The sequence below is a fragment of the Pseudophryne corroboree genome, chromosome 1, assembly GCF_028390025.1.
Source record: "Pseudophryne corroboree isolate aPseCor3 chromosome 1, aPseCor3.hap2, whole genome shotgun sequence".
Classification (NCBI taxonomy): Eukaryota; Metazoa; Chordata; class Amphibia; order Anura; family Myobatrachidae; genus Pseudophryne; species Pseudophryne corroboree.
In genome coordinates, this window is record NC_086444.1 from 905,397,292 (window position 1) to 905,423,052 (window position 25,761).

General features: G+C 45.5%; 1 protein-coding gene and 1 pseudogene across 2 annotated transcripts in view; both read right to left on the reverse strand.

Annotated features, from left to right (window-relative positions):
* The window catches only part of TRPC3 (transient receptor potential cation channel subfamily C member 3), a 423,006-nt gene that overhangs the window by 128,876 nt on the left and 268,369 nt on the right, over positions 1–25,761 (reverse strand). The gene's annotated exons all lie outside the window — the stretch shown is intronic.
* On the reverse strand, positions 22,592–22,710 carry LOC134938194 (5S ribosomal RNA; annotated as a pseudogene).

Sequence of the window (25,761 nt, forward strand, 5' to 3'; positions counted from 1 at the left end):
AGAGGGAGAGTTTGCCAGCACACACCAGAGCGCTATATATATACAGGGATAACCTTATATAAGTGTTTTTCCCCTTATAGCTGCTGTTTTATTTAATACTGCGCGTAATTAGTGCCCCCCCTCTCTTTTTTAACCCTTTCTGTAGTGTAGTGACTGCAGGGGAGAGCCAGGGAGCTTCCCTCCAACGGAGCTGTGAGGGGAAATGGCGCCAGTGTGCTGAGGAGATAGGCTCCGCCCCCTTATCGGCGGCCTTATCTCCCGTTTTTCTATGTATTCTGGCAGGGGTTAAATGCATCCATATAGCCCAGGAGCTATATGTGATGCATTTTTTGCCATCCAAGGTGTTTTTATTGCGTCTCAGGGCCCCCCCCCCCAGCGCCCTGCACCCTCAGTGACCGGAGTGTGAAGTGTGCTGAGAGCAATGGCGCACAGCTGCAGTGCTGTGCGCTACCTTGTTGAAGACAGGACGTCTTCTGCCGCCGATTTTCCGGACCTCTTCTGTCTTCTGGCTCTGTAAGGGGGCCGGCGGCGCGGCTCTGGGACCCATCCATGGCTGGGCCTGTGATCGTCCCTCTGGAGCTAATGTCCAGTAGCCTAAGAAGCCCAATCCACTCTGCACGCAGGTGAGTTCGCTTCTTCTCCCCTTAGTCCCTCGATGCAGTGAGCCTGTTGCCAGCAGGTCTCACTGAAAATAAAAAACCTAAAACTAAACTTTTCACTAAGCAGCTCAGGAGAGCCACCTAGTGTGCACCCTTCTCGTTCGGGCACAAAATCTTAACTGAGGCTTGGAGGAGGGTCATAGGGGGAGGAGCCAGTGCACACCAGGTAGTTCTAAAGCTTTTCTTTTGTGCCCAGTCTCCTGCGGAGCCGCTATTCCCCATGGTCCTTACGGAGTCCCCAGCATCCACTTAGGACGTTAGAGAAATATTAGTGCTCAAAAATTGGACACATATAGAATACAATGATAAATTTGCACATATCTACATTGATCAATGCCTGCAGATATTGGTGCTCAAATGCTGGACACATATAACATACAATGATAAATTTGCATGTATGTACATTGATCAGTGCCAGGATACAAAAAAAACGGCTTGGAGTGAGTTCAATACTATAGCAGCTAAAGCACCAACAATTGATAATTATCATATATTTTACTGAGAGACCAGCGTGTTAGATAACACAATTAAGTTTGGCCAGACAAAGTTAGAGGGTAAATGCAGTAGTAGTAACTAAGAAATATTGGAGGTCATTCCGAGTTGTTCGCTCGCAAGGCGATTTTAGCAGAGTTGCTCACGCTAAGCCGCCGCCTACTGGGAGTGAATCTTAGCATTTTAAAATTGCGAACGATGTATTCGCAATATTGCGATTACACACCTCGTAGCAGTTTCTGAGTAGCTTCAGACTTACTCGGCATCTGCGATCAGTTCAGTGCTTGTCGTTCCTGGTTTGACGTCACAAACACACCCAGCGTTCGCCCAGACACTCCTCCGTTTCTCCGGCCACTCCCGCGTTTTTTCCGAAAATGGTAGCGTTTTTCCCCACACGCCCATAAAACGGCCTGTTTCCGCCCAGTAACACCCATTTCCTGTCAATCACACTACGATCGCCTGAGCGAAGAAAAAGCCGTGAGTAAAAATCCAAACTTCATAGCAAATTTACTTGGCGCAGTCGCAGTGCGGACATTGCGCATGCGCACTAAGCAAAAAATCGATGCGATGCGAAGATTTTTACCGAGCGAACAACTCGGAATGAGGGCCATTATTACTCAAAGAGAATACTATGTGCGTCCCTGCTTGCTGTCTGCCGCTGATCGCTATTATGCACGCGATGTGTATCTAAGCGGCTCGCCTGGTCTCGTGCCGGTCACGTGAGCGTGCCCTCCGTGACCGTGTTCGCATCACCCGACGTACGTTTCACAAGAGCTTGTTCACGGGTAGCGTGAACAGTAAACGTCCAGGGCTCTGCTATATCTGGGAGGACACCAATTGCGGCTCTCCCTGCTTAATTATCACAGCAGTGACTTATTATTGTTAATCACGCTGTGCCTGGCATACTGAATAGTGAGCTAAATACTAAAACAAATGTCCATCTAGTCACGCTGATTTCATAGGTTAAATATCCACCCGTTTTATACAGCGCTGATATGGATGATAAGAACTTTTTTTTGTGTCATATAGGTATTATAAATAATATAATATATGTACCTATAAAAAGAGTAGAGAGAATAAGCAGGTTTTATGTTATATAGTCAATAAGAAGCACACAATTACGTGCAATTTATACAATATAGATAATATACATGGATGGTGGCTCCAGTTATTTTGTGATAACATAAGAAGAGGACATACCTATTTAAGCGATTTACTGTATTGCTAAGGGTTATTAGTTTTCTTGTTTTATGTATGTGATAGGAAAAAAGACATTGGAATTATGGAGTGATAGATATGATACAAATTGTTCCTATGTACTGTGAAAGAGGTTTTGTTAATACTAATTGAATGTATTAGTAACTATGTGAATTGACATATACAGTAATAAGTGCATGTGTATATAAGGAGAAAATATGAAAGGGTTAACGTGCAAAGAAATGTAATTGCAGGTGGTAATTATGTGATTTGTGAATATGTCTGAACATGCTAATTATAACCTATGACCTTCTAACGGGGATTGTGTTATATATAATTAAAATGCCTAAATATCCACTATCGTGCATGTGATGCAATCTGTTCTAAGTTAGAGGGCTACCATATTGATATTGGTAGCCTTTGATGTACTCCTAACCAGAATTAAAGGGAATGTGTATGCATGCAAATTAGAAACCATAAATTGGTATTAATATTACTTAGTGTAGTGAAGCCGTGAATAGTGAGGAAAAAGGGGGCCGGGGGGAGATAGGGTAATATCTTTGTAATGGCTTACAATGTGAATATAGTGTTCTAGTAACTATGCATATAATTAAGCTACTATGAGTGAAAAAGACTGTGGTTGGTATTACACACATTGTAACAAAGAGGTTTGTGTGTGACAAAGATTCTTTTATGAATGATTGGTGACGCACTCGTGAAAGTAATAATGAATATATGTATATTGATTACATGCCCATATGTCTTTATAAGTATAGAGTTAGATAAATTACACTATTTAATTTATGGAAATAGAATCTGTAATGATTTAAATTGTAAGAAATGCTCTGAAGTTCATGCTTTCATTGAGTCCCCTGGATTCAATGAGTCCAATTTAAAGGTCCATTCGCATTCTTTACGTAGGAGGGTGCTGGTCAAATCTCCTTGTATTCCCAGTTTTACTTTTTCCACACACTCTAAGTTTGTCCCTGCATGATTATATAAAAAGTGTCGTGCCACAGAGGTAAGTTTCTTCATTTTTTCAAGATCTTTGGTCGCATTACGGATGGATCCTACATGTTCCAATATCCTTTGCTTCAGTGATCTCGTAGTCATTCCTACATATTGTTTATTACAGCTGCAGGTAATGCAATAGATCACCCCTTCTGTGGAACAGTTGATGAAGTGTCTAAGTTTAATGGTTTTACCGTAACGTTCCTGAATGTTGTCGATCCTCTGGATGAATTTGCATGCTTTGCAATGGCCACATGGATATGTGCCTACTGTTGCCAGTGTCTTCTCATGGGATTGCTGAAAATGGCTAGTGACCAGCCTGTCTTTCAATTCCTCAATCTCCTCCAACTCATAGAGACTTGTGGGCCAAGTTTTTCAGATAAGATGGGATCCAAATGTAAAATTGCCCAGTGTTTTTGGATGGCTTGTTTTACATGATGCCAACAAATCTTAGAGTGTAATCTTCCTGTTTCTTTTGCTTTTTAAAAAAAATCAATTGCTCCCTGTTAATTGTCTTGATGCTCCTACTGTTTTTTTTTTATTGATGTGTTGCTATAACCTCTTTCATGTAATCTGATGGAAAGGTCTTTGCTTTGTTCCGCGAACTCCAAGTCATCAGAACAGTTCCTTTTTAAAGGTAGGTATTCTCCCTTGGGGACATTTTCTATGGTAGGCGGAAAATGCGAGCTAGTCTGACGTAAAAGAGTGTTTGATGATGTTTCCTTCCTATACAGTTTTGTTGACAGCATCTCATTTTTATCTTTGTAGATCAGGACATCCAGAAATGGAAGTTCCTCTTGGCTGATGTGATGGGTTAAATGTATATTGAGTTCATTGTTGTTTAGATGTTCAATGAAGAGGAGTAGCATTTGTATGTGCCCTTCCCATATCATCAGAATATCATCGATGTATCTCGCCCACATGATGATGTTAGAGGTGAAGTTGTCATTTTGATCACAGAACACAAATTTTCGCTCCCACCATCCCAAGAAGATATTAGCATATGTGGGGGCACATGCTGCCCCCATCGCCGTGCCTCTAGTTTGCAGATACACTCTATTGTTGAAGGTAAAGAGGTTATGGTTTAGTTTATACCGGAGTAGGTCAGCAAGAAATAGATGGAATTTCTCCATTCCTTCCATATTCATGAAGTAGTTAACTGCCTCTAACCCTCTATTATGGTCAATTAAGGTATATAGGGCTTCGACATCCAAGGAGACTAAATATTGGTTCTCCTCAAGTCTAATATCATGAATTTTACGAAGGACAACGGCAGTGCTTAAAGTGGTCATAAAGAGGTGGTGGAACTCACCCCCCCTCCCCACGGCGCCTAAGGAATAAAGGTATTGCAAAAGGGCATGGTCTCAAAAAGAAAGGGGTGTGGTCACATAACAGTAATAATGCCCACAGTAGTAGCATCCCGTCATACACATAATGCCCACCGCAGTAGCGCTTCTTATACAATGCCCACAGTAGTAGTGCTCCTTATGCAATGTCCACTGTACTGGTAGTGCCCACAGTGGTAGTGTCCCTTATATAGACCCCATAGTAGTGGTGCCCCTTATGCAATGCCTGCAATAGTAGTACTTCTTATGTCCCCAGGTGTGATGCCCCTTATGAAGTGCCCCCTTTACAATGCCCTTATTAGTAGGGCCCCCAGTAGTAATGCCCTTAATGGTAATGCCCCAGTGTAGTATTGCCCCCAGTAGTAATGTGCCTGTGGTAATGCCCCCAGTCATTTAGCCCCCTGTAGTTTAGCCCTAGTAGTTATGCCCTCAGTGGTAATGCCCTTGCAGTTATGACCCCAGTAGTTTACCCCCCCTTTAGTTTAGCTTCCCAGTGGTAATGCCCCTGTAGTTTAGTCCTCATGTAGTTTAGCCCCCAGTAGTTTAGCCCCTGTAGTTATGACCCCAGTAGTTTTTAATCCCCCCTGTAGTTTGCCCCAAGTAATAATGCCCCTGTAGTTACGCCCCCAATGGTAATGCCCCTGTAGTTATGCCCCCAGTAGTAATGCCCCTGTAGTTACGCCCCCAGTAGTAATGCCCCTGTAGTTATGCCCCCAGTAGTAATGCCCTCCTGTAGTTTGCCTCCAGTAGTAATGCCCCTGTAGTTATGTCCCCAGTAGTAATGCCCCTGTAGTTATGCCCCAGTAGTAATGCCCTACTGTAGTTTGTTCCCAGTAGTTAGCCCCTTTGTAGTTTGCCCCCAGAAGCTTGCCCCTTTGTTGTTTGCCCCCTTGTAGTTTGCTCCCTTGTAACTTGCCCCCAGTAGCTTGCCTCAGTAGTTTGCCCCCAGTAGCTGTCCCTCTTGTAGTTGGCCCCCAGTAATAATGTTCCCCAGTAGATGCCCCCCAGTAGTAATGCCCCCAGTAGATATGCGCCTCAGGAGTTTGCCCCCAGTAGATGCCCCTCAGTAGTTTGCCCCCAGTAGATGACCCCCCAGTAGTTTGCCCCAGTAGATGCCCCCCAGTAGTTTGCCCCCAGTATATGCCCCCAGTAGTTTGCCCCCAGTAGATGCCCCTTAGTAGTAATGCCCCCCAGTAGATGCGCTGCTACAAAGGAAAAAAACAGACAAAACACAGACCATACTCACCAAGCCCCGCACCATGTCCGGCCGCTGCAGTCCTCTGGGCGCCCGCTCCTCGGCACTATGGGAGAGATGTCATGACGTCTCTCCCATAGCGCACACAGTGACAGCGCCGGAAGCCGGAGCTCAGTACTGAGCTCCTGCCTCTGGCTGCCGCTGTAGAGAGGAAGACAGGTGCCTGCTGGTAAAACAATCTCAGCGGGCACCCGTCATCTCCCTGCAGCGACGGGGACACATCGCCGGGTTAGGTGAGCCAGAGGAGGCGGAACTGCGTTCCGTCTCCAAGTGGAACTGACGGAACGCAGTTCCGCCGCGTTCCAGCTCACTTTAACCCCTGGACATTGGTGGTATCCTGGACAAAAGATGGAAGTCCCAGCACATGATGTCGTAGGTGCAAATTGACAAAGATGCTTGCTTTTCCGTAAGTGACCCGATCCCTGATACGATCTGTCTTCTCGGTGGGTTCATTATGTTTTTATGTATTTTGGGGAGCATGTAAAACGTAGGTAAAACTTAACTTTTATTGTTTTCCGTTTATACCCCTTTTCCACTAGCTCCTTAAAACAGGGGGCGCTCATTTACCCGTGTTTTTCTCTAGTGGAAACGGGTCCCCCGGAAAATTCCCGGATCAAGTGAGCCGGGAATCCTACCCGGGTAGCTATCAACCCGGCTAGCTGTCTAGTGTGAACGGGAGCCGCGCCGAGGCGACACGGCTCCCGTTCACAGTGTATAGGGAGGGCGGCGCTGGGAGATCATGTGATCTCCCAGTGCCGCCCCTGCCGCGTCACTAGCAGAGTCACCAACCAGGCAATATGCCGGGTTAGTGAGCGCTGCTGAAAGGGGACTGTAGCACGGGTAGCAGCCTTGTCAGGCGACACGGCTGCGACCCATGCTTATAGTGGAAAAGGGGTATTACTAATAAGAAAGTGAAATAAGTTTTCACTTGCAATGGTGAAGTGTTCAAAATGCATATGAATATTTTTTGAATACTTCACCATTGCAAGTGACCACATAGTCAATTTAGATTCCATAAAACCGGCTATTTATTAACACTCCAAAGCAAGGGATTATACCTTACTAATTTCAATAAAGACAAGGTTGAGATGGAATAACTGTGGCCAATACTTTTGCTTTGTTTTTTTAATACTAAACTCTATACAGAGAACTAACCATAGTCTCTCCTTTTAAATAAAAAAATAAACAAATACAAAAAAATACAATAACAGAAAGTTTCAAACTCATTTTACTGTCTCATTATTAACAGCAAAACAATAAAAGTTACATTTTAAAATAATTAGGAATTTTTCAATAAGTGTGCCCCTGAAAAAGATTTTTTTTCTCTCCTCAAACTGTTTCTAATCTGACTCTATTTAGCTTATATACTGTAGTTAAAGTTCGTACACACATACAGTACTATGGGGGTCATTCCGAGTTGATCGCTCGCTAGCAGTTTTTAGCAGCCGTGCAAACACTATGCCGCCGCCCACTGGGAGTGTATTTTAGCTTAGCAGAAGTGCGAACGAATGGATCGCAGAGAGCCAGCAAAAAAAATTTGTGCAGTTTCAGAGTAGCTCAAAACCTACTCAGCGCTTGCGATCACTTCAGACCATTCAGTTCCGGATTTGACGTCACAAACCCGCCCTGCGTTCGCCCAGCCACGCCTGCATTTTCCCTGGCACGCCTGCGTTTTTTCGAACACTCCCTGAAAACGGTCAGTTGACACCCAGAAACGCCCACTTCATGTCAATCACTCTGCGGCAGCCAGTGTGACTGAAATGCTTTGCTAGACCCTGTGTGAAAATACATAGTTTGCTGTACCCGTACGTCGCGCGTGCGCATTGAGCTGCATACGTATGCAGAGAACTGCCGATTTTTAGCCTGATCGCTGCGTTGCGAACAAATGCTGCTAGTGATCAACTCGGAATGACCCCCTATATACGGGATGCAGTCAATTTAACTGCAATCAAAATCCCGACAACCATTGACCGATGGTCAAAATACAGACAAGGTAAAAAAACTGACTCAAAATATCGACATTTAAAATACCGACAAGGTCAAAATACCGACATATCCCATATATACATCTCCTTAGATCCACTAAAACCATCTGGGTGAGGTGGAGTCTGAACAAAGTTTCTAGTGCATCCATCTCATATCCTGTACATTCAAGGTACTGAACATTTGGAGTATGTTGGGCGCAGTGGAATGATTTTTTTCTGCTGCACGTGTCTATATCACACTGCACATGCGTCCAGCTAGCGTTCACACAGAGTCAATGTTGCAATTAATCTTAGAAATGTTTTTAAATTGTATTGGGCGTTCCTGGGTGGTAACATGGAGGTGGCTTAGTGGGAGCAGATGGTCTTTCTTATGGGAGAGTCACGGGCATGATGCTGAGTGTGTTTGCATACAGGAATGCAGAATTGTTCACATAGGTAATTTTGGATGGTGACCGATGGTGAGTCTACAGATGCACTGAGCAGTATTCATCATACACGGGCATTTTAGTCCTGCACATTCAGACGCATAGATGTACACCAGGGAAGGGCTTTGTGGTGGCATTTGCAGACGTGCAAAGATATAGAAATAGATATGGCTGCGTCTGACTTAGTATCAGGCCCTCTGTCTTATTCTTATGAAACAGGTGAACTGCGTTAATCTTAGGGGAATCTTAGGGGGAAAGACAAAGAAATGTGATAGGAGACAGGGTTACACTTTTGCAGACATGTTTGTTTCAATCAAGGATTAAAATCTCCAAATAGGACGGTATACTATTAGCTGTGGTGAGTTACCGCAGCTAAAGGATTCCCCCGCGTCTATCCTATTAGCCCTGCAAGCCGGCACTTATTGGGGATTCTGCTTTGCGTGCCTGAGCAGGATCCCCAGTAAGCATCTCCAGGAGACTCGTTAGCGGATGCGAATACATGGGTCCGCAATGTTATCATGGATCCCATGTGTTATCGGCTGATAATCAGTGAGTTACTGCACGGTAAAAATGGGCTGTAATTGGATAGCCCAATAGCGTTATCGGGCTAAAAATCCCGTTATTATCGTGCAGTAACTCACCGCAGCTAATAGGATACAGCCCATAGAGTTCTGCAACAATTCATGCAATCACTCACTTATAGATTTACAGAGCGATAAAATAGGCACAACTGCATTATACACTGTTCTGCACATCCAGCACTATATACTTCTTCTGAGCGTGTTACTAAAACTCAAAGTGTTGATGTCAGCTATAGTCAGTTACTATTTATTGTAATAATAGATAACAACCATATAGCAACTAATACTACTTTTATATCAAGAGACACCATTCACATTTATACAATATCAACACTTATTAGAATAATATTTATACAATTTTCTTTGTTCTCACTCTATTATAAACAGCAACACCCACATCAAGAGAACTCATTACTCAAGCAGCCAGTGAGGTGAGACTGAGGATGAACCAGTATAACGCATTAATTTATCACTTTCATAGGTAAGAAGAGATATTTGATACAGGTGTTCCTTTTATTTTCTGGCTTTAGTGCAGTTCCACTTTAATCAACGCTGCAGTCGAAGTAACAATTGAACAAAGTTGAACCATAAATCCTGGTATATGCAATGTTCCTAAGCCTTCTGTAAGACATGAAGAAAAAGAAGAATGTACAAGTGCGCTATCAACAGCAGCTGGTAGAAGGGTGGTCTAAACCCCACATTTATAGAGAAGAAGAAAAGGATATACCAGCGCTGGCTGTATAAGTTCATTTAAGGCTGTTTTAGTTAAAAATATCACAATTTACTATTACAGATTAAATAAACAATAAGAAAACAAAAAAAATCACATATATAGTTAAGTATGTGCCAATGATACTCACCCAATTATCTCCCAATAATATAGTTATTCTGGCTAGGAATCTCCCTTCTGAAGGAATGGACAGTCACAATAATGATAATTAGCAGCTTGAAAGTCTAGGTCAGCAGAACTTGAATATATATTACCAGTGGTAATCGTTTGAAGTTGGTAGTTGTCCCCTTGTTAACAGGTGGGATGTCCTTTTAGTGCTGGTGGGGTAATAGAACCACTGAAACGATGATAGCAGGTTGGGAGAATGCAATCTCCTAATGAGTCAGCTGGAAAGTCCTTTGTATGCTGACAATTGCTGCTTGTAACAGTTTCAAATGGGATGATGTTTCAAATGGGATGGCAACATTTTTGAACTCATCATCCCATTTGAAACTACCCCACCAGCACTAAAAGGACTGGCCGCCGAACTCGGGCGCAATTACATCCGCCTCATATGCTGATTTGTAGTACATGAAATTCTATAGGGAAAATTTAATTAACACAATTATGTCATACAAGCTGGAAAATGTGATATCTATGTTTTCTTGATAAAATGATAAGTATGGAGAAATCATATGAGAAAAACATAAATATCACATTATCCAACTTTTATGAGATAATTATGTTTAGTAAATATTCCCCTATATACCAGCCAATCAGCTCCTAACTGTCATGTTACAGGCTGTGTTTAAAAAAATATTGGTTGGTATTTTATCTCGTTATCACTCTCCAAGGCTTAGTACATCTGCCCCAAAATATGAATATGTGGATAATATATTTGTAGGATGTGAAATGTATGGGTAAGTATAGCATATGGCTACAATGGAAGCTACTTTTGTTTTTGTACTTCCTGGAAATTGTGTATAATAAGTTATCAGTGATTATCTTTATCTCAAGACTGTTAAAGATAGAAACCAGCATTTTGCTAGGTGGTAGAGGCTAATACAGTAGAGCATCTACAGGTATACGGACAGTGGCGTATTTTACCTATGGGCTGCAGGACTAAAATCCGCCACTACAGGGAGTGAGCCAGTTGCAGTCTGTGACTGCACTGGCTACACAGTGACTGGCAGTGATAACATCTATTAGAAGTCCTACCTGCCAGTCAACCCCAGTACAGGCAGTCCCATTGGGAGGTGTTTCCAGACCGGGCTGAGATCTCCTGCAAGCGCTGGCTTGACTGCACATGCGCAAACTCCAACTTCTATGGACTGCAGCTGATACAGTTCATAGAAGCCGGAGGTTTGCACATGCGCAGTCAAGCCACCGCTTAACTGCGCATGTGTGACCCTGTGACCTGACTGGCGGCAGCAGCGACATTCCTCATCTCCAGGGACCTGGCCCGCGGCAGTCTCCCTCCTCCCCAAAGGAAGGAGCTGCCACTATATACGGCTAAAAAATAAATCACATTTTCCAGCTTTTGGCCTCTATTAAGCAAAACTGTCAATATTGTTCCCATCATTATCGGACAATGGGGGTCATTCCGAGTTGATCGTAGCTGCGCTAAATTTAGCCCAGCTACGATCAGGCACTCAGACATGCGGGGGGACGCCCAGCACAGGGCTAGTCCGCCCCGCATGTCAGTGCCGCCCCCCCTCCCCCGTAGAAATGCAAAAGCATCGCCGCGCTTTTGCATCTCAGGAGTTACTCCCGGCCAGCGCAGCTCCTGCAGCTGGCCGGGAGAACCACTTCGCTGCCTGGGTCGCAGCGGCTGCGTGTGACGTCATGCAGCCACCGCGGCCTGTCCCCCCCAACAATCCGGCCACGCCTGCGCTGGCCGGACCATGCCCCCTAAACAGCGGCTTAACGCCGCCGTCCATCCCCTCCCGCCCAGCGACCGCTTCTGCCTCAGAGGCGATCGCTAGGCAATGACGGCTGGCATGCGCCGGCGCACTGTGGCGCAGGCACATGCGCACTTCTGACCCGATCACTGCGCTGTGATAAACTGCAGCGAGCGATCGGGTCGGAATGACCCCCAATATCAAGATGGGAATGAACAGAGAAGATAACTGCGCTATTTTCTCCGTTAACCCTTTGCTCAATAACAGGATTACGTAAAAAATGTGGAAACCCTCCTTTACGCATTTTTCACAATATTATAAATAATATGAATAGAGCCTTTTATGAGATAATTATGTTTATTTAAAAGCCCCCTTTATCACTCTCCACTTTATCACTCTCGAAGCCTTAGTACATCATCCCTGTGGTGCAGAGGATTATTACATTAATTTTTCAAGACAGTAATTGATCTTGTATTAGAAAAGTAGTCCAGATGTCAGTGTGGATAGTATCAGTCACAAACCAAGGTCACCTCAAGCAGAAGTGGAGAGTAGTTTAACCACTTAATTAGCAAATTTGTTCCAAAAACCCAGCCCAGAAATTGTCGCTTTTTGTTAGTGAATTAGGATAAGAACATGCATTTAAACTTATCCAAAATGATTTTCTAAGAAAAAAATATTCGTAAAATATAGATTTTCCCCAAACATTGGACCATCACCATTAAAATATTAGAAACCACTGTGACCATCGCGACTTTGATTTCCCCAGTGGCCGTGAGCTGGCAGGTACACACTGGGGGGCTGTGGGGGATTAATTTACATTAACCATACAGCTGCTCCTCTGTGCTCTGTGGGTGCTGACCACACAGCAGTTATCGTCAGCACAGTAGACACTGGGGGAGGGTGAAGGAGGCAGAGGGGCCTGGGAGGTCACTCTATTGCTGGCCATACACTTGTGCGATTGCTTTCGACGCGAGATCGGGCCCGATTTCCCTTGAAGCTCACCTTGAGACAAATCTCATCGAAAGTGCATTTTTACTGGATTCGATGCGCATACAATCCTGAGATTTATCTCATGCCCCTTACGACCGGAAATTGACTGGTATCGTATCATCGAATTCGAGCGCATCTCATGCTGCCCAAAAGCACACCAGATTTATCTGACAGATTAAGAAAAAATTAAATAGTGGGCTGGCCTATATGGGGAATATATAAACCTTTGAGGACCTGAACTATGGGACCCGTATCTCTGCGCAGGCTTTGGGACATATCATGCCTGAAACCTGCAAGGCTATCATCAAAGTACTGCAAGAAAATTACACCACACATTGCTTGTCGTATAACAAAATATTTTATTTGGCAAACTGAGTTTGCGTAGAAAAATATATGCTTTTTATTTCCAGACATAATTGTATATACAGCCAACATGGCTGAACTTTTTAACAACAAAATAAACGTTTCATTATGCATTATGCATTCGGACATGATAATAAGATTTTACTCACCGGTAAATCTATTTCTCGTAGTCCGTAGTGGATGCTGGGACTCCGTAAGGACCATGGGGGATTAGCGGCTCCGCAGGAGACTGGGCACAACTAAAGAAAGCTTTAGGACTACCTGGTGTGCACTGGCTCCTCCCACTAAGACTCTCCTCCAGACCTCAGTTAGGATACTGTGCCCGGAAGAGCTGACACAATAAGGAAGGATTTTGAATCCCGGGTAAGACTCATACCAGCCACACCAATCACACCGTATAACTCGTGATACTATACCCAGTTAACAGTATGAAATATAACTGAGCCTCTCAACAGATGGCTCAACAATAACCCTTTAGTTAGGCAATAACTATAAACAAGTATTGCAGACAATCCGCACTTGGGATGGGCGCCCAGCATCCACTACGGACTACGAGAAATAGATTTACCGGTGAGTAAAATCTTATTTTCTCTGACGTCCTAAGTGGATGCTGGGACTCCGTAAGGACCATGGGGTTATACCAAAGCTCCCAAACGGGTGGGAGAGTGCGGATGACTCTGCAGCACCGAATGAGCAAACTCTAGGTCCTCCTCAGGCAGGGTATCAAACTTGTAGACTCTTACAAAAATGTTTTAACCCGACCAAGTAACAGCTCGGCAAAGTTGTAAAGCCGAGACCCCTCGGGCAGCCGCCCAAGAAGAGCCCACTTTCCTCGTGGAATGGGCTTTTACAGATTTAGGGTGCGGCAGTCCAGCCGCAGAATGTGCAAGTTGAATCGTGCTACAGATCCAGCGAGCAATCGTCTGCTTAGAAGCAGGAGCACCTAGCTTGTTGGGTGCATACAGGAGAAATAGCGAGTCAGTTTTCCTGACTCCAGCTGTCCTGGAAACATATACTTTTCAGGGCCCTGACTACGTCCAGTAACTTGGAATCCTCCAAGTCCCAAGTAGCCGCAGGCACCACAATAGGTTGGTTCACATGAAAAACTGATACCACCTTAGGAAGGAATTGGGAACGAGTCCTCAATTCCGCCTTATCCATATAAAATACCGATAAGGGCTTATGTATGACAAAGCCGCCAATTCTGATACACGCCTGGCCGACGCCAAGGCCCACAGAATGACCACTTTCCACGTGAGGTATTATAGCTCCACGGATTTAAGTGGCTCAACCCAATGCGACTTCAGGAAATCCAAAACCACGTTGAGATCCCACGGTGCCACTGGAGGCACAAACGGGGGCTGACTATGCAGCACTCCCTTAACAAAAGTCTGAACTTCAGGCAGTGAAGCCAGTTCAATTTTGGAAGAAAATCGATAGAGCCGAAATCTGGACCTTAATGGAACCCAATTTTAGGCCCATAGTCACCTCTGACTGTAGGAAGTGCAGAAATCGACCTAGCTGAAATTTCTCCTTTGGGGCCTTCCTGGCCTCACAGTACGCAACCTATTTCCGCCATATGCAGTGATAATTGTTTGCGTTCACTTCTTTCCTAGCTTTAAATAGCGTAGGGATAACTTCCTCCGGAATTCCCTTTTCCTTCAGGATCCGGCGTTCAACCGCCATGCCGTCAAACGCAGCCGCGGTACGTCTTGGAACAGACAGGCCCCCTGCTACAGCAGGTCCTGTCTGAGCGGCAGAGGCCATGGGTCCTCTGAGATCATTTCTTGGGAGTTCTGGTTACCAAGCTCTTCTTGGCCAACCCGGAACAATGAGTATAGTTCTTACTCCTCTCCTTCTTATTATTCTCATTACCCTGGGTAAGAGAGGCAGAGAAGGGAACACATACACCGACTGGTACACCCACGGTGTTACCAGAGCGTCCACAGCTATCGCCTGAGGGTCCTTGACCTGGCGCAATATCTTTGTAACTTTTAGTTGAGGCGGGACGCCATCATGTCCACCTGTGGCCTTTCCCAACGGTGTACAATCATTTGGAAGACTTCTGGATGAAGTCCCCACTCTCCCGGGTGGAGGTCGTGTCTTCTGAGAAAGTCTGCTTCTCAGTTGTCCACTCCGGGAATAAACACTGCTGACAGTGCTAACACATGATTTTCCGCCCATCGGAGAATCCTTGTGGCTTCTGCCATCGCCATCCTGCTTCTTGTGCCGCCCTGTCGGTTTACATGAGCGACCGCCGTGATGTTGTCTGACTGGATCAGCACCGGCCGGTGTTGAAGCAGGGGTCTAGCCTGACTTAGGGCATTGTAAATGGCCCTTAGTTCCAGATATTTATGTGTAGGGAAGTCTCCTGACTTTTCCATAGCCTTGGAAGTTTCTTCCCTGTGTGACTGCCCCCCAGCCTCGAAGGCTGGCATCCGTGGTCACCAGGACCCAGTCCTGTATGCCGAATCTGCGGCCCCCTAGAAGATGAGCACTCTGCAGCCACCACAACAGCGACACCCTGGCCCTTGGAGACAGGGTTATCCGCCGATGCATCTGAAGATGCGACCCGGACCACTTGTCCAACAGATCCCACTGGAAAATCCTTGCATGGGACCTGGCGAATGGAATTTCTTTGTAAGAAGCTACCATCTTTCCCAGGGCTCGCGTGCATTAATGCACCGACACCTGTATACGTATTAGGAGGTCTCTGTCTAGAGACGACAACTCCTTGGACTTCTCCTCCGGGAGAAACCCTTTTTATCCTGTTCTGTGTCCAGAACCATACCCAGGAACAGTAGACGCGTCGTAGAAACCAGCTGCGACTTTGGAATATTCAGAATCCAGCCGTGCTGTTGTAGCACTTCCCGAGATAGTGCTACTCCGACGAACAACTGCTCCCTGGACCTCGCCTTTATAAGGAGATCGTCCAAGTACGGGATAATTATTTCGGCCATTACCTTGGTAAATACCTCGGTGCCGGGGACAGACCAACGGCAACGTCTGGAATTGGTAATGACAATCCTGTACCACAATTTTGAGGTACTCCTGGTGAAGAGGGTAAATAGGGACATGCAGGTAAGCATCCTTGATGTCCAATGATACCATGAAATTCTCCAGGCTTGCAATAATCGCCCTGAGCGATTCCATTTTGAACTTGAACCTTCGTATAGAAGTGTTCAAGGCTTTCAATTTTAGAATGGGTCTCACCGAACCGTCTGGTTTCGGTACCACAACATTTTGGAATAGTAACCCCGGCCTTGTTGAAGGAGGGGTACCTTGATTTCACCTGCTGGAAGTACAGCTTGTGAATTGCCGCCAGTACTACCTCCATTTCTCCGAGGGCAGCAGGCAAGGCTGATGTGAGGTAACGGCGAGGGGGAGTCGCCTCGAACTCCAGCCTGTATCTCTGTGATACTATTTGCAGAACCTAGGGATCCACCTGTGGGCAAGCCCACTGGTCCCTGAAGTTCCCGAGACGCGCCCCTTCCGCACCTGTCTCCACCTGTGGAGCCCCAGCGTCATGCGGTGGACTCAGAGGAAGCGGGGGAAGATTTTTGATCCTGGGAACTGGCTACTGGTGCAGCTTTTTCCTTCTTCCCTTGTCTCTGTGCAGAAAGGAAGCGCCTTTGACCCGCTTGCTTTTCTGAAGCCGAAAGGACTGTACCTGAAAATACAGTGCTTTCTTAGGCTGTGAGGAAACCTGAGGTAAAAAAAAATTCTTCCCAGCTGTTGCTGTGGATACGAGGTCCCAGAGACCATCCCCAAACAATTCCTCACCCTTATAAGGCAGAATCTCCATGTGCCTTTTACAGGCAGCATCACCTGTCCACTGCCGGGTTTCTAATACCCTCCTGGCAGAATGGACATTGCATTAATTCTGGATGCCAGCCGGCAAATATCCCTCTGTGCATCCTTTATATATAAGACAACGTCTTTAATATGCTCTATGTTAGCAAAATATTATCCCTGTCTTAGAGTATTAATATTATCTGACAGGGTATCAGACCACGCTGCAGCAGCACTATTTATGCTGAGGCAATTGCAGGTCTCAGTATATAACCTGAGTGTGTATATACAGACTTCAGGATAGCCTCCTGCTTTTTATTAGCAGGCTCCTTCAAGGTGGCCGTATCCTAAGACGGCAGTGCCACCTTTTTTGACAAACGTGTGAGCGCCTTATCCACCCTAAGGGATATCTCCCAACGTGACCTATCCTCTGGCGGGAAAGGGTACGCCATCAGTAACTTTTTAGAAATTACCAGTTTCTTATCGGGGGAACCCACGCTTCTTTACACACTTCATTCATTCATCTGATGGGGGAACAAAACACTGGCTGCTTTTTCTCCCCAAAAATAAAACCCCTTTTATGTGGTACTTGGGTTCATGTCAGAAATGCGTAACACATTTTTCATTGCCGAGATCATGTAACGGATGTTCCTAGTGGATTGTGTATATGTCTCAACCTCGTCGACACTGGAGTCAGACTCCGTGTCGACATCTGTGTCTGCCATCTGAGGTAACGGGCGTTTTTTGAGCCCCTGATGGCCTTTGAGACGCCTGGGCAGGCGCGGGCTGAGAAGTTGGCTGTCCCACAGCTGTTACGTCATCCAGCCTTTTATGTACGGAGTTGACATTGTCGGTTAATACCTTCCACCTATCCATCCACTCTGGTGTCGGCCCCACAGGGGGCGACATCCCATTTATCGGCCTCTGCTCCGCCTCCACGTAACCTTCCTCATCCAACATGTCGACACAGCCGTACCGACACACCGCACACACAGAGGGAATGCTCTGACTGAGGACAGGACCCCACAAAGTCCTTTGGGGAGACAGAGAGAGAGTATGCCAGCACACACCAGAGCGCTATATAATGCAGGGATTAACACTATAACTGAGTGATTTTTCCCCCAATAGCTGCTTGTATACATATATTGCACCTAAATTTAGTGCCCCCCCCTCTCTTTTTAACCCTTTGAGCCTGAAAACTACAGGGGAGAGCCTGGGGAGCTGTCTTCCAGCTGCACTGTGAAGAAAAAATGGCGCCAGTGTGCTGAGGGAGAAGCCCCGCCCCTTTTTCGGCTGACTTTTCTCCCGCTTTTTTATGGATTCTGGCAGGGGTAATTTATCACATATATAGCCCTGGGACTATATATTGTGATGATTTGCCAGCCAAGGTGTCTTATATTGCCCTCAGGGCGCCCCCCCCCCCCCAGCGCCCTGCACCCATCAGTGAGCGGAGTGTGAGGTGTACATGAGGAGCAATGGCGCACAGCTGCAGTGCTGTGCGCTACCTTGGTGAAGACCGAAGTCTTCTGCCGCTGATTTTCCGGACTCTTCATGCTTCTGGCTCTGTAAGGGGGACGGCGGCGCAGCTCCGGGAACGAACACCAAGGTCGGGTCCTGCGGTCGATCCTTCTGGAGCTAATGGTGTCCAGTAGCCTAAGAAGCCCAAACTACCACCTGTTAGGTAGGTTCGCTTCTTCTCCCCTTAGTCCCTCGCTGCAGTGAGTCTGTTGCCAGCAGATCTCACTGTAAAATAAAAAACCTAAATATACTTTCTTTCTAGGAGCTCAGGAGAGCCCCTAGTGTGCATCCAGCTCAGCCGGGCACAAGAATCTAACTGAGGTCTGGAGGAGGGTCTTAGTGGGAGGAGCCAGTGCACATCAGGTAGTCCTAAAGCTTTCTTTAGTTGTGCCCAGTCTCCTGCGGAGCCGCTAATCCCCCATGGTCCTTACGGAGTCCCAGCATCCACTTAGGACGTCAGAGAAAACAAAATGCTATATATAGCAACAGATGTGATGCACTGTGATACTACACCGTTGAGTGGCACCGCAGGCAGGGGCACAATGCACACATGCAACTTGGGGTAGGAAGATGGGTCCCCGGTTCCATCAACCTGCACCAAGTTGCATGTGTGCATTGTACCCAAGCCTGTGGTGCCACCCAACGGTGCAGTATCACAATGCACCACATCTGTTGCTATATATAGCAAGGTCAGCATTACCATTTGAGAAAATTATAAAAATGCCTATACCTTTTTTTAAATATGTAGCCAACATGGCTGAACTTTTATAAACAGTACAAACCTTTCATGATGAAGCACATGAAATTACTTTGAATAAATATATTATATTTATTTGAAGACATAATTGTATGTGGTCAACATGCCAACGTCAACGTCAGCAAATATTAGAAAGTTTTCATGATGCACCACATGTGCACCATTACATGTATTAAAAGAAAAAAAAAAAATGCTATATATAACCAACTAATGTAGTACATTTTGATACTACACCATTGAGTGGCACTGCAGGGAGGGGCACAATGCACACATGCAACTTGGGGTAGGAAGATGGGTCCCCGGTTGCATCAACCTGCACCAAGTTGCATGTGTGCATTGTGCCCCTGCCTGCGGTGCCACCCAACGGTGCAGTATCGAAATGCACCACATCTGTTGCTATATATATCAAGGTCAGCATTACCATTTGAGAAAAGTATAAAAATGCCTATAACTTTATTTTAAATATGCAGGCAACATGGTTGAACTTTTGCAAATAGTATAAAGTTTTCATGATGAAGCACGTGAAATTGTTTTGAAAAAATATGTTCTTTTTATTTCAAGACATATGTGGCCGACATGGCAAGATGTCAGCAAATATTACATTTTCATGATGCACCACATGTGCATCATTACATGTATAAAATGTATAAAATGATGCGTTTCGTCACGTGACCCGTGACTTTATCAAAGGAGTACTCCTTTGATAAAGTCATGGGTCACGTGACGAAACGCGTTAGGCCACGCCTTCTTCAGCACACCTTGCTAAGGTTATCCAGCTCAGCAAGTAGCTCTACAAATTATCACGGGTTTGTTCTCCCCGTAAGCCGTCCACACCATTCATAGAGGCCGTAAGAGCAGCCACGGATGTGTTTTCCCTGCTAGCCGTCTACACTAAATAACGGCTCCACACAGTGAATTGGTAACCCCCTCTCCTCTGCGGCATTCGCACCAGTGGGCACTGCAGGATACACCGCCGAGGACGCTCGGCTCTGGACCAGCCCACACAAGGAGAGGTACCAATGCTGTGTTAATATTGGCTCAACTTGCCTTTGGTGTTATGGGACATATATCCAACTGACCTCTCATTGCATCTCCAATATTCTGCCTACGGTCATCCTCCTGAGTATACTTGTCACTCACTACTCTGAATACCAGCTGAATTTCATACTATGTGTGGACTTTTATTTAGAGAACCAATATAATTGTTACTCCTTTTAAATGGATACATTTATTTGAGGTGTGCTTTTTTATAACATTTTATTGTTGCATCTTGATTATTAATCAATTATCTTACATTCATGGTTAATAAATTTATAGTATATACATCGGCTCTCATATCGTTTATTGCTTTTTTCCCTGATATATTGCGCAGCTGATCCTTTTGTCTTAAATCTGCTGGGTTAAAATAGCTCAGTGCTTATTAGACAACAATTAAGAACAAGCAAAGCACTTGGTAATAAATAATTCCTGCAGTTCAGCAAAAAAACTGTCTCAATGACAAATAAGCAACATAACACAAAATCCTTGGTTCAAGGTCACAGCAGGGTCAGTTTCTGAATTCAGTGATTCCATGCTTGTATTCTCATGCAATAAGATCACAGTTACAACATTAGAATGAAGCCAAATCTTCATATACTGTAGCAAGAAAACCCCTTTGCAGTCAAGCTTTTTCACCCAAATACCGACAGCGGTATCCTGGACTTGAAAATACAGACACGGAGTAATTCCTAGTCTTGACCCCTAACCCTCCTAACCCACCTTTCCTGCAGCCCGACACTAAAGCCCCCTCCCCCAGGCTAAACCTAACCCTCCCCGGTGGTGACTACCCCTAACCATCCTTCCCACAGCCTAAACTTAACCCTCCCTCCCACGCAGCCTAGCTCTAACCCTCCCCGGTGATGCCTCCTTCCCGCAGCCTAACCCTAACCCTCTCCTCCACAGCCTAAAACTTACCCCCACCCCTCCCGCGGCATACTTTCCGGCGGCCAGTGACATCCTCTTTCGAGATCCCGCTAGTCGGGATTACGGCGCCGGGATAGTCATCAATGTCAGGATCCTGGCGCCAGCATTCTGAGTTGTGTTTGGATTCGAATGCCGGGATCCTGACCGGATCCCTTTCCATCATCAATATCAGTAATATATTTATGGAGAACTCATACAAATTGTACCTTGTTAATTCAATTGCCTATGAATTTTCAGAAAATAGGATTGATTTACTTATACCTCATACCTAATCATAGAGCAAAGTCTGTTCCTTCCTCTCCACGGTGCAGTAGGCTCTGGCATTGTAAGAAAAAAGGGGTTATGATTCCGTACCAGTCAGTAGATTATGACAAATAATCACAAGAGAACCAAAATCGACAATGAACGGGATGCCCCCGTAATGCCGTCAAATGGTTACACAAAAAAGAGATAAAGAAGACTCTTTTTTAGGGTGCATTCTTATAGATGATAAAAGACGTCTGAGTGATAAATATCAAAACATAGGCCCTCATTCCGAGTTGATCGCTCGCAAGGCGAATTTAGCAGAGTTGCTCACGCTAAGCCTACGCCTACTGGGAGTGTATCTTAGCTTCTTAAAATTGCGACCGATGTATTCGCAATATTGCGATTACAAACTACTTAGCAGTTTCAGAGTAGCTTCAGACTTACTCGGCATCTGCGTTCAGTTCAGTGCTTGTCGTTCCTGGTTTGACGTCATAAACACACCCAGCGTTCGCCCAGACACTCCCCCGTTTCTCCAGCCACTCCTGCGTTTTTTCCGGAAACGGTAGCGTTTTTATCCACACGCCCATAAAACGGCCTGTTTCCGCCCAGTAACACCCATTTCCTGTCAATCACACTACGTTCGCCAGAGCGAAGAAAAAGCCGTGAGTAAAAATACTATCTTCATTGTAAAATTACTTGGCGCAGTCGCAGTGCGAATATTGCGCATGCGTACTAAGCGGAATTTCACTGCGATGCGAAGAAAATTACCGAGCGAACGACTCGGAATGAGGGCCATAGCCTTTATTCATATTGATTCATAAATATTGGTGTATCCAAAAAACAAACAATACAAATATTAAAATAAATTTAGATTAAGAATAGATCAATTATGGTCCAAATGTGTATTATCAATCACGTCAAATGCCATTACAGGGTTTTAACTGAATACAGTGATTACTTGGGCCAGCAGAAATATATAGTGAATTAAGATCTTTAATTGGTCAATCAATCGGGAGCTCACGTTTGTAATGTGGACAGTGGCTATCAAATATCCCTACTGTTACAGGGTTATACTCTTGAAGAGTACCTGATGGGGGTTCAGTATGATATGCCGGATGACGGCTGTCAGGATCCCGACAGCAGCATCCCAACAGCCGTAATACCGGCAGCAAGCTCAGCGAGTCTCCTCATGGGCTCGCTATGCTTTGCTTGCCACAGGTTCTATTCTCCCTCAGTTGGCGGTGTGAACCCACAACCCGAGTGGGAATACCGGGGAGTGGTTGGTATTCCAACCACTGGAAAGCTCTCATTCTCTGAGGTGTGAGTCAGGTTTCAGTGTGAAAGAAGATGAGTGGTGATTCTTCTGTCAGTGTTAGGCACAGAGTATTACGGTTTACTCAAATCTCTACTACACTTGGTATTCCCAAGAGGTCTTCCATCCAAGTACTGACCAAGCCCAGTACTGCTTAGCTTCCAAGATAGGACAGTATTGGGCATCAACAGTGTGGTATGATAGAAGAGACGTTAGTAAATTGGGACCACTCCGGGATCAATGATGAGAGATCAAATAGTAGACAGGGTTAGAGTGAGATGTGACAAGATAGAAAATAGGTTGGAGCCCCATAAGGGTCTCCAGGTGAAAAACAGTAGGGTGGATTTGCTGTCAGTGTTAGACAGGGGCAAGTTCTACGAACCGGAGCCTAAGCTCTCTGCTATGGTAGCCCCTAAATCGCTGATGAGAGTCCACATGGAAAACAAAAAGGTTTGAGCCTTGAAGGTTACATATAATGAACAGCTTTAAAACTGTACTCTGATTTCATAGAGAATCTTCACATGTACAAAAGAAAAGGAAGAAAAAACATATTGACCCCAACAGGAAAAAAAATACATTGGTCCCAGGGCCATCTTTTCACATGGGCTAAATGGGCACTTGCAGAAGGCCCCCAGGAGTCTTAGGCCCTATGCTGATAGCAGAGGGTCCCCTCTTTCCAGGGGTACCAGATTTTTTAAATTGGCCCTGGTGAACTGGAGATATCAGACTTCAAAGCAGTGGTCCCCATCTGAGCCTGTTAATTGCTCTTCCCAGCAAGATATTTCTGGTTATGTCTTACTTAGAGTTTTTCTGAGGGTCTACTCCTAAAGCTGTGACGCTCCCCTTTCGGTGGTCACTGGCAGCTTGTCTCTACTATGCTCAGAACCAGAGATATCAGCCTTCCAGCAGCCGTTCACTGCTCCAAATCCACATGCCTGGTATGCCGTTTTATATGTTCATCAGTGGATTGCTCTGGCTCCTGATCTCTGATCCCCAAGTCCCCAGTACCTCCTGAAAGGTGGAATTATCTGGTGTTTTATCCAATTGAAAGCTAAGAAATCTATATCCAGGAACTGGAGATATATTCAATCAAGCAAGTCACTCTCCATCCAGAAAATGATGAATATTAAGCCCACTGCACTATCCACTCCTCCTCTGCGTATTAATCATCCACTACCAGCCTGGAAGTCATGTACCGGGTCCCCTTAATTCCCAATGCCGCCGTCTACAGTTTAGTGTATCCCGCCCCATCTCCCACCATCTGTACAGTAAATGAGTAAGTAGCAGAAATTACTGCTCCAGGTCCTACATGCTGAGTGGAAAATAGAGAACCCCCTACCGCCTACGGCACATCAAAGCTGCCCCCCACCCATACCGCTGGAGGATGGGTAGGGTTCCCAATGCATTGCTTTGCCCAGGGGCCTACACTGTTGTTAAGACGGCCCTGATTGGTCCCCATGGGAACAAAATAAAACCCATATAATCGTGCATGATGTGCCGTGCTACTGAACTTTTGTGGCACTTTAAAGACCCCTGAGAATAATTTATAAAAAATCAACATATGCCATGCAAGGTCCAAGCATGTCCTGTCCTGTAGATGTTGCTTTGTATGAGCATGGTGATGTACGGGCCAAAACTCATGGTACTGTACAGTATGTGTACACAGTATGTATGGATGCATCAAAGCTGCACAATTTAAGCAAAAGCCAGGGGCACTAAGCTGCTGAGTAAGAGCATCTCATCTGTCACACATAACCCTGTGTAGGTGACTCTTGGGGTGGAATTCAAATGTTTGAAAAGTCGGTTGGGTGTCTGTTTTTCGTGTCTATTAGATAGGAAAAAAAAGACTCCCAACTGACTTTTCAAACAGTTGAATCTCCGCCTTGGTGTCCTTCATCTCCATCATGACATGTTTGTAGAACTGGATTATTTATTAACATTAACTGTATGTATACATTTAGCATCAGCAAATTCCATTGAGCTTTATTATAATTTATTTATATGGTGCCACAAGGATTTAGTAGTCCTGCATAAATGGGATACAACATACAACAAATTTAGAGATGATATGAATGGATACAAAATGGGTGCGGGGAGCAGAGTTAGGCATTGCAGAGGCAGGAGGGTTAGAAAGACGGATTTAAGGGTGGGTACACATTAGATGATGTGTAACCAGCCCGACATCGTAAGCGACAGAGACCCGGCATCAGAAAGTGCATACACACTTGCTGTTGCCGGTGGCAACGGAGTGACAGGGGTAGCCAGCACGGCTCTCGTTAGCAATGTCTTCTGTCACCCCTACTGTAGCGCCGACCAGAAAACATTGTTAACGACTGTGGGAGCATGCAGATAGTAACATTTGATGATTTTGTACGATTTGTCATTCCAAATCGTTCAAAATATCATCTGATGTGTGCCCAGCCTTAGGCTTCAATGAAGGCTTGGAGGCTGGGTGAAATTATATTGAGCAATATATTACTAATATATTACCAAATCACACCTCCCAATGGTACTGATTTGTCACAAGACAGTCCAGGTTCTAGGGATGCAAATGGCATAGGTTCATCAAATAGTAAATGCTTCTGGACTGATCAAGTTGGAATTTGGATGTATCAGAGTTTTTTTGTGGCAATTTGTCATTTGTAAATATTAGGAGGTATGCCCACATGCCTCCTAGACAACACTACATGCCCCTCAGTCCTCCCCACATGCCCAGACCTCTCCTACAATCCGCCCCTGGATATGTGCTATCTATCTAGTAACTAACCTTAAAATGGTGCTCCTGTCCGTGTGCAGAGGTAAAATCACTCCAGGGCTCTGACTCGGGATGTCACAGCTCCAGGATTGCTGACCTCCGCTGCGAACAGCTCTCCCTGCACGTGCTGAGGCTGGGAGTGGAAGGCACTATCAGCCGCTTGTGTTAGCTCCAGCTGCGGGGAGGGTTCTCTCTGCACATGCTGCGGCTTTAAGCTTCACAGAGGGGGGGGGGGGGGAGGCACTATCGGCCACTAGTGTAAGCTCCGGCTGCGGGGAGGGTTCTCTCTGCTCATGCCACAGCTTTAAACTTCAGCGGGGGGAGGAAAGCATCAATGGCCACGGTTGTAAGCTCTGACTGGGGGGAGGGGCTAATGCTTGCGGCAGCCGAGTCCTGCATGGGGCAGGGGTAGAGGTGACGGGCAGCCCCTAATGAGAAGAACTGAAGGGACCAGCTGAGCGGAGACCGTCATGGCATCCTGGCAGGCCAATCCGCCCCTGGTATG